Source organism: Crocodylus porosus, unplaced genomic scaffold (genome assembly GCF_001723895.1).
Source record: "Crocodylus porosus isolate Cpor-Errol unplaced genomic scaffold, CroPor_comp1, whole genome shotgun sequence".
In the NCBI taxonomy this organism is placed as follows: domain Eukaryota; kingdom Metazoa; phylum Chordata; order Crocodylia; family Crocodylidae; genus Crocodylus; species Crocodylus porosus.
In genome coordinates, this window is record NW_017728931.1 from 46,538,885 (window position 1) to 46,547,503 (window position 8,619).

The 8,619-nt window shown below is 50.1% G+C and overlaps 1 long non-coding RNA gene across 1 annotated transcript in view; it reads right to left on the reverse strand.

The window, feature by feature from the left end:
- Positions 1–1,620: 1,620 nt before the first annotated feature.
- Positions 1,621–8,619, reverse strand: part of LOC109316583 — a 12,320-nt gene continuing 5,321 nt past the window's right edge. Inside the window, exon 3 of the long non-coding RNA XR_002102877.1 lies at positions 1,621–1,718. This is a non-coding gene — a long non-coding RNA (uncharacterized LOC109316583). The remainder of the gene's footprint in view (positions 1,719–8,619) is intronic.

The following is an 8,619-nucleotide window of genomic DNA, read 5'->3' on the forward strand; positions in this document are numbered from 1 at the left end:
CCTGCCAGCTCCTTAAGTACCCTGGGGTGTAAACTGTCTGAGCCAGCTGACTTGAAGGTGTCCAGCCTCTCAAGGTGTTCCTTCACATGGTCTACATTAATGAAGGGTAACATTTCTCCCTCACCCTGGCCATCCCGTACTGTATTGAGCAAGGCCGTCCCTTGGGGCTGCTGAAAAACTGACACAAAATGCCCATTAAGCAGGTTGGCTTTTTTCCTGGGTGTCGGTTGTCATTTGCCCCACTTGGTTTAGTAGGGTCCAGTGTTACCCTTGCTTTTCCTCTGGCTCCCCACATACCTAAAAAAGACTTTTTATTGTCTTCGATATGTGTAGTCAGTTGGTGTTCATTTGCAGCTTTGGCTTTCCTGGTTTACTCCCTACAGGTCTGGACCAGTGCAGAGTACTCATCCTTTGAGGTGGTTCCAGTCTTCCATCCTTTATAGGCCCTTCTTTTTAGTCACAGGAGGTCCACTAATTCCCTGCAGAGCCAAGGGGGCTGCTGTGCCCTTTTGCTGTCTTTCCTCTGAGACGAGATAGACATTGCTTGTGCTTCCAGGATTGCTCCCTTGAGGAGTAACCACTCATCCTGAACTCCCCTCCCCTTTGGGTCATGGTCATTCCCTCCCCTCCCCTTGCCAACAAGCCTTCTGAGCTTGTCAAAGCAAGCTTTCCTGAAGTTGAGGACTTCTGCATTTCTGACTGACTTACCAGCTTTATGGTAGATAGTGAAGGTGATCAGCTCATGGTCACCGTCTCCCAGTTTCCCTCTGATCATTAGGTCACTGACTAGGTCATCCCCCATTGCCAGTACCAGGTTGAGCAACGTTTTGCCTCTTGTCAGTCCATAAACTTCTTAAGTCAAGCTTTGCGACTGTTCGGATTTGGCTGAGTGCTCTTCCCATGAGATGTCTGGGTAGTTGAAGTCTCCCATGACAACCATGCACCGGGAGCATGCAGCCTCAGCCAATTCCTTCGTGCATTCCTGGTTGAGCTCTTGATCCTGATTAGGAGGTCTATAGTAGACTTCTACCCTTGTGTCCCCTGTGCCATGTTCACCACAGACTTTTTTAATCCAGAGAGTCTCCAGTTATCCACCCTGGATGCCAATGTTGGCTTTCAGGGATGTGTAGCTTTCCTTGACATAGACAGCTACACCCCTGTCCCTTTTGTCTACATGATCTCTCCTGTACAAGGTATAGCAGTCTATACCTGCGGCCTAGTCATAGGTGGAGTCCCACCAGGTCTCCATTATCCCTATGAGATCATAGTCATTCTTGTTTAGCAGGAGGACAGGTTCCTCCTGTGTGTTTCCCTAAGCTCCTGGCATTGGTGCACAGGCATGTAAGTGTCCCATTGGAGGCCTTAGTCTTCCCTACACATCGTTCTGGGGCTGGTGTAGAGGTGGGTTCTTTTGAGTGCCTGCTGGATTTACAAAAGTTGCACAGTGGGCTTGCTGTGGCGGTAGTCCCCCCATCCCCTGGCAGGCTTAGTTTAAAGCCTGGTCTAGCTGTAAACTAAGGGATCCTCCTCTCCCTCCTCAGCCCATAAACCAAAACCAGGAGGATTGAGGCACCTGTTCCCCCAGCCCCCTAAGCCCCACTCCCAAAGCCCTGTAGCCTCTCATGACCCAGCTGGGATTGCTCTGAGCCATGTCATTCATGCCCACATGGATAATGAGCATAGGGTAGTGGTCGGTGGGCTGGATGAGCTTGGGGATCCTCTCGGCTACATCCCAGATACGGGCTTCTGGGAAGCAGCAGGCCTCCCAGGCTAAGGGGTCGGGGCAGCAGATTGTGCCCTCAGCCCCCCTCAGGAGGGAGTCTCCCACAACAACCCCTCTATATGTGTCAGCTCTGCAGACTCTACTGGGGCTGCAAGAGGTTCATACCTGTTGCAAAGCTCCAGTGGGGAGGGGGCCCTGGTGCAGTGGGCCTTGGGGCTGTCGATCACCTTGGTCCAACCCCCTGGCTGGACAGTATGGGAGATCCTTGAGTCCTGCCTGGCCGGGGGTGGAGGGCCTGGCAGTAGGAGTCTATCTCCTGCTCACCATGCCTAATGTCAGGTTGTCTCTGGACTGTGGCCTGGAGCTTCTTCATCTGGCACCCTAGAGACTCCAAAGTGGAGCAAACCTCGCAAGGGGAAGTGGTCATGCTCCTGGTCCCATGTGCCTAAAAATGTGCCAGGCAGCCCCGCAGCTGAGAGCCAGAGGCTCTGTGTGCGTGGAGCCCAGAACCATGGGTGGAGACCTCTGAGGTGCCAGAGGAGGAGACCTCAGACTTTGAGGGGTCCCTCAAGGTGCGATATGTGGCCATCTGCATTGTGTTGCTGGTGGTCTGGCTTCTGCTGTGCCTACCTACCCTGTGGGTCACTCTCAGGGCCTCGGGCCCTCCTATGTGAACTCCTGTGCTAACTTGCATGCCTGTTTGCGTGTCCTGTTTGCGAGGCTTTGGTCACGTCACTCCCTGGGGGCTGGGTGAAATGGGAGCAGGGGGGGAGGGAGGGAGGGTGTGTCCCTCCTCAGCTTCACTCAGCTGCCCCACCGCTGATTGGGTTTGGGGTCCCTCCCTGCCCTGCCACGGGCCCCACCTACCTCTCACTGTGCTGGGGGTCCGGTTTGGAGTCCCATTGGGGGATCCAGGGGGTCCCTGTTATAGTAATCAGTTAAACTGCTGAATTATTAGAATCTGGTCATGATCTAGTCCAGTCCCCTGTTAAGGCAGGATCATCCTTGACTAAAGCATCCCAGTCAAGTGCTTGTCTGTATGCATTGCCTACTTATTGCATACATTGCAGGTCTATATGTATATGTATTGTACAGACCAACAGTATGGGATATCTTGTCCAGAAATTTTATAAAAATGATTTCCAATCATCATTGTTCCAGTGGAACAGGGTATTAGACAGCAAACTCTTAGGTTGTTTTGTTATGGTGTTTAGTTGAGTGCTAACTGGGAGGCATTTGGATCCAGGTGTGGTCTTCAATGTACATATCTATTTCTTAAAACAGACAAGAAGAGGCCATCTGCAAGCAATTAAGGCAGGTATAATCATGTGAGGAAATATGTTCAGCATATATATATTTTTCAACAGCAGCAGTTCCAGTTCCTAGCTAGATGGCAGATGTATGTACCCAGCTGCATGCAAGAAGCAGAGAGAGAAAGTAGTGGGTGTTGGTTTATTTGCTTTTGAGAACAAAGTTTAAATTCAAACACCTTCTGATGGCTGTTCCATTTGCCAACATGACAGTTGCAGGAAAAATAAGAGGTAGGCAGTGATAGTTTCAAACAAGTGAAATAGCTTCTTAATATGAACATATTTACAGGGGCCAGATCCTTTGCTGGTGTGCATTGTCTGTTGACAATGCTGACTCTGCTGATTTATGCTAGCAGAAGAGCAGCAAGGATTTTGACAGGGTACAGTTGGTGAGGAAGCAGTCAAACAGGCTGGGCAATCAGGAGAGCAAAGCTTTTGTTCACTCAGAATTGCTGAAAAGTTTAAATGCACGACAAAGGAAACAAGTTTTCTAAAAGATGTGAATACCTTCACCCCTCCTAACTGAAAATGATGAAAATAAGAGAGAGAGAGATGTGGTCTAGAGGCTTGATCCAATTTCCACTGAAATTAATGGAAAGGCTGTCATCAGCTTCAGTGGAAGATGGACTGGGCCCAAAGTATTTAATCATAGCCAGGGCCTGAAGAATAATAAGCTAGTCTCTGACACTGATGTTTTCCCTCAGGCTTTCTGTGCTGCAGGCAGAGACACCACTTGTGCTGCAGGCAGAGTGCATAGGTATCCCTGCTTGGCAGACCTGCCAGGCTGTTGTTTCCTTACGCCTTTGATTTTTTTTATTTTTTTTTAAATGCTTGGAAAGCGGGGTGTGCATAAGCACCAGAAACCAGGAAATATTTGTTTCCTTATGCTTCCACTGAATCTGACTGAAAGCTGCAAGGAATATCAGGTTTTTGGGTGACTGTGCATTGGGTCTGACAGATTTGCTCCCCCTCCCCATCCTCACAACAAACAATGAGTTTGGAGAGTAGAAAGTCACTGATCATGAGAGTGCCGTTGTGATTACTGATTGGTGAGGTCAAAATCATAAACTGTCTGTAAAAATTTATTGCTGCAGCCAGTTTTATAAATAAGACTCGTACGTTTTTACTTTCTACTTTCCTCACTGACAAATCAAAGAGATTCAATCTTTTCCTTTGCCTGTGTAGTAGCTTTTGATAGAGATCAGCACCTGAAAATAGTGGAAACTACAATTTTTGTAAAGCGTTAATAAATTATCAACCAAACAGCTCACCAGAACTCTTGGAAAACGTGCAAAATCCTTTCAGGATGGGTTGAAACACTAGCTGTCCCAGGGAAGCATTTCTACTGGATCCCTTCACATCAAATAAAACACACCTCTGGGCAAGCTTGTGTTTTCAGTATTTTTAATAAGGGAAGATATTGTACCCCTGCTGAGGAAATGAGGATTTAACATTTTATAACTGGCTGCCAAAACAAAGAAGGTATTAATAGAATCCTCTTCAGAGCAAAAATGGGAAAACTTAATCGAAGTGGGAATTTTGGCAAATCTAAGCAAAGAAACTTTAATCAGCAATGACCATGGTTAGCTACAGTGGTAGAAGTGGCAATTTTATTCCAAGAAATTCCTGTAAGATTTGATTCAAGTTAAAAATTCGACAACTGTTCTTTTTATTTGGGTGGGAAGATCTTTCTAATAAATGAACCACTCCACCCGCCCCCAGAATATATCTTGTGACATAAACCAGAAGGTGAGGAAAGGGAGCAGTTGGAGCTTCACATTAGATGCTCTTTTATTTACTTGTGATCAGTCATATTCTGCTTTCTATGGGTGCGTCCACCATGCAGGCATGGGCACTTGCAGCAGCTCAAATAGCAGTGGCACAAACTTGTGCCGGCGATTTATGCCTCAGCATACATGCCTGAACAGGCACTTTGGTATGGGCAAATTGTGCCACTTGGGGCAAAATGGCCCTGCCCAGCTCCTTCTGGGTGTTCAGCCAGGGGGAGCTAGAGACTGGGGCCAGCACTTGTGCTGTCCCCAGCAGTATACAAAGCTGCCCTGGTGAGCAGCTCAGGGCTACTTGCCCTCAGGAGCTTCTGAGGCCCAGCCAGTTGGTATCTGGGGACATGAGCCCCTTGTGCCAGCTGGCCTGCTGAAGCAGCTCTAACCTAGAGTAGCCTGTGCATTCTCTACCCACTGCAGCAGTCTGGCAGTAGGTCACAGTCAGGCAGAAGCCCCTGCTGCCACCTGCGACAATATCCGCTCTCTTGGAGCTGTGGCCCTGTGACTGCATGCCTGCTAGATCTGGACAGCTGCCTGGGCTGTGGTATGGGCACTGTAGCAGAGCCTCCTGCACTTCTGGGCCAGCAGCTACTGGGCCGCGTTTGCACAGTTGCCTCCGTGTGGAACTGCTGTCAGGTCTTCTAGTGCTTCTGCCCTGCCATCTGGGCAGCTATTGCTTAGATGTGCTCATTGTGGTGGTCTGCTTTGAACTGTCAAAGCATGTCCTTCTGACCCCAAATGGCCAGGTCAACCACCTCATTTGCCCTCCAGCTGGTCCTGGCTCTGGGCAGGCTCCTTTGCCTGGGTCTCACCACCTGTGTCGCCAGTAGGGATCCTGGTGTTCCCTGTTTAAAAATTGCAAATTCTCTGATAACCCCCCCCCCCAAATTCTCTCATTAAAATACCCAAAATAGAGTTCTTCTGTGATTAAAATGAAATGCTACCATATATAGAGAGGTCAGTTGGGCAATGTTTTATTGATATATTTGCAAATTTTAAGTTATTTGGAAGCCTATCAGTGCCTCTATCATAATAAACAAATTCTAAATATCTGTACACTTTGGCTTTTGGTTTTATATCCTAGAAAAATCAGAGCTGCCGTTGCCCCTTTTGCTCACCAGCACATGGGGCACTGAGCAACACTGATATGACAGTGCCCTGTCCCTGCCCTTGCCCCTGACTCTCAACCCGCAGCCTCCTTCCCAGCAGCAGCTCCATCCCAGCACCAGGACGTTAGTCTAGCTGCAGCTGTTCCACCTGCTGCTTTGTGGCTGGCTCTAGTGGCCTCTTCTACCTGGAGCACTCCCCCACTCCAAACCCCCATCTCTCTCTCTTTCTTTCTTGCTTGCTCTCTCTCATATACACCTGCTGCCACCTCCAGCCCATCACACTTCCCAAGTAGTTCCTGGGACCAGGAGCCACCCCAGGCTTGAGCCACATGTCACAGCACTGGTGTGGGCATGGGGCAAGGCTGCAGTATGGCATTTGCCTCTGCAGCTGTGGCTCCTGCTAGCAGGTCCTGTCCCATCCCATTTGGCTGGTTGGGGATGCAGGGTGTAAGATTTGTGGGTGGGTGTGGGGCTTTTGTGGTGGTTTGGAGAGGTGGGGGTGGATTCTTGGGTGTGTGGGGGGGAATGCTCGGGAGGGGTGGGACCCCCACTTACCCCCGCCCCTACATAGTGCCCAGCCCTCTGTCAGCAGCAGCAATGGCTGTCTGGCACTCAGGGCCCACTGCTGGCAGAGTCCCTGTGTGGCACGGCACAGCATGGCCTTGGCCACCTGTGCCACATGCTGTGGCCCCGGCCCAGGGGCGTGTGCCTTCAGGCAGAACCAGGCCACTCGTCACCTGGGGTCCTGGCATCACACACATGGGTTGCGCTTTGGACCAGGTCAGGTCTTGCCTCCAAGTGCCCCACACTCTGTCGGACTGGGGCAGCTCCATGGAGACGGGGCTCAGCCTGGCCTGATGCATGGTCCTTGGGTGCAGTGCCACCAGGACCCCAGGTGACAGCAAGAGTGGCCCAGTTGTGTCCAAAGCTTTGCACCCCTGGGCTGGGCTGGGCCTGTGACGTGGTATATAGGTGGTGCTCGGTCTCAGGTGACCAGGGCCATACTGTGCCATGTGGGGGCTCTGTCAGCAGCGGGCCCTGAGTGCCTGATGGTAGCTGCTGCCATCCCCACCCCCATGTCCCTACTTACTAGGGCCAGTGCCTGGGTCAGGGTCACTGCTGCAGCCTTGCCCCACTCCTATTTGCCCCAGCATGCTGAGGCAGCCTGCTGGAACAGGGGAAGGGGGCAGGCATAGATGCATGCTGGCCAGGTACCAGAGTGTCTCTTTGGAGGATCCAGACTCTGGTTGCTTCAGGGCATGTGCCAGGAGTCCTTTTTTTTTTTTCCCCAACAGGTTTTTTTTTTGGATACCAGGATTTGATACAGTGCTGCCTTGAGATGAACAACAGGCATGTGCATGCTTTTCTGGATGTGTCCCATGAGATCGTATGGGGACTTAATGTGGGATAAGTAAACTGAACTTTTTCTCAAACCAGAACCTCTGAAAATAGCTTGACTCAGTTCAGCTAAATTGTTCACCAGTCCATGTCTCCTTTACTTCTAACAAAGACCCAGCACATCTGTCTTCCCCCTGTTGAACCTGAACTAGTTCTTTCTTCTGCTTCTCTTCCCTGGGGTGTGAAATTTGAAAGGAGAACCTATCAGGATTCTGTAGAACGATGGAGACTGGATGGCTGTTGGGTATAGAGGCTTTTTCATTAAAAGGGCTATTGGATTGGATGGGAAAGAGAAGCAGATGTGAGTGAGGATGGGGAAGAAGGACTCATGGGTATAAGACCCCAGTTCAGCAAAACACTTGAACAAAGCTTTTAAAAACATGCTGAACTGAGAGCTAGATGACTGGGCTAGTTCCAGGAATATATTGGGAGGAGGAGTATTGCTTAAGTTGTTGAAAGTTTGATTTTGGGTCTGAACAAGGACTGTTTCCTGAGGCTCACTTATCTAATTTAGAGAGATCATCATAGGCCAACCTGATATCACAACTCAGCTTTGCTTCTTATTGTAGCTGCAGGGTTATTAGACAAAAGCCTGAACAGAGCATCAACTCCTGAAGCTAAAGTTTTGCCACTTGTTTTGGGTCATGTTTTCAGGAGTGTCCAAGCCGAACTTAGAATGTATGATCACTGTGGCGAGTGCAGGGATCCCACCTCAGTAAAACAGCTGGGTATTCGTATCCCACCTCTCCCACCATGTGTGGCGGGTGCAGAGATTCCACCTCAGTAAAACAGCCAGGTATTCGTATCCCATCGCTCCCACCACGTGTGACAGGCCAGTAGGGGGCGCTCCTGCGTTGAGCCGCCCACCTCCCTGCACCTGACCACCTTCCAGGCTCCGAATACCTCCCTAGGGGCGCCTTATGCTCAGCCAACCCCTCTCCCGGAGCACACTCGGTAGTCTGGGGGTAACGTCGCCACCACCACCCCGAGAAGGGACTGTTTCAGCCCTGTGTCCTCGGGAAAACACAGGCCTAATAGTCCAACAGATACTCGACCCGGTACAGGCACTTGGGCACTTCCTCAAGTCAGGGGGCAAAAAGTAAAGTCCCTCTTAGTCCGCAGACCTAAGGCGTCTCGTAGGCATAATTTAGACCCACCCCTCACACCAGTCAAAAAGGAGAACTTTATTGATTACAAGGGGTAGGGTAAACTAGGGTACAGGATTGAGCAATATCTTAGAAATCCTAAAGAGCAAACAGTGTGGCTGAGGTAGCCTTTTGATTACTCATCTGTGT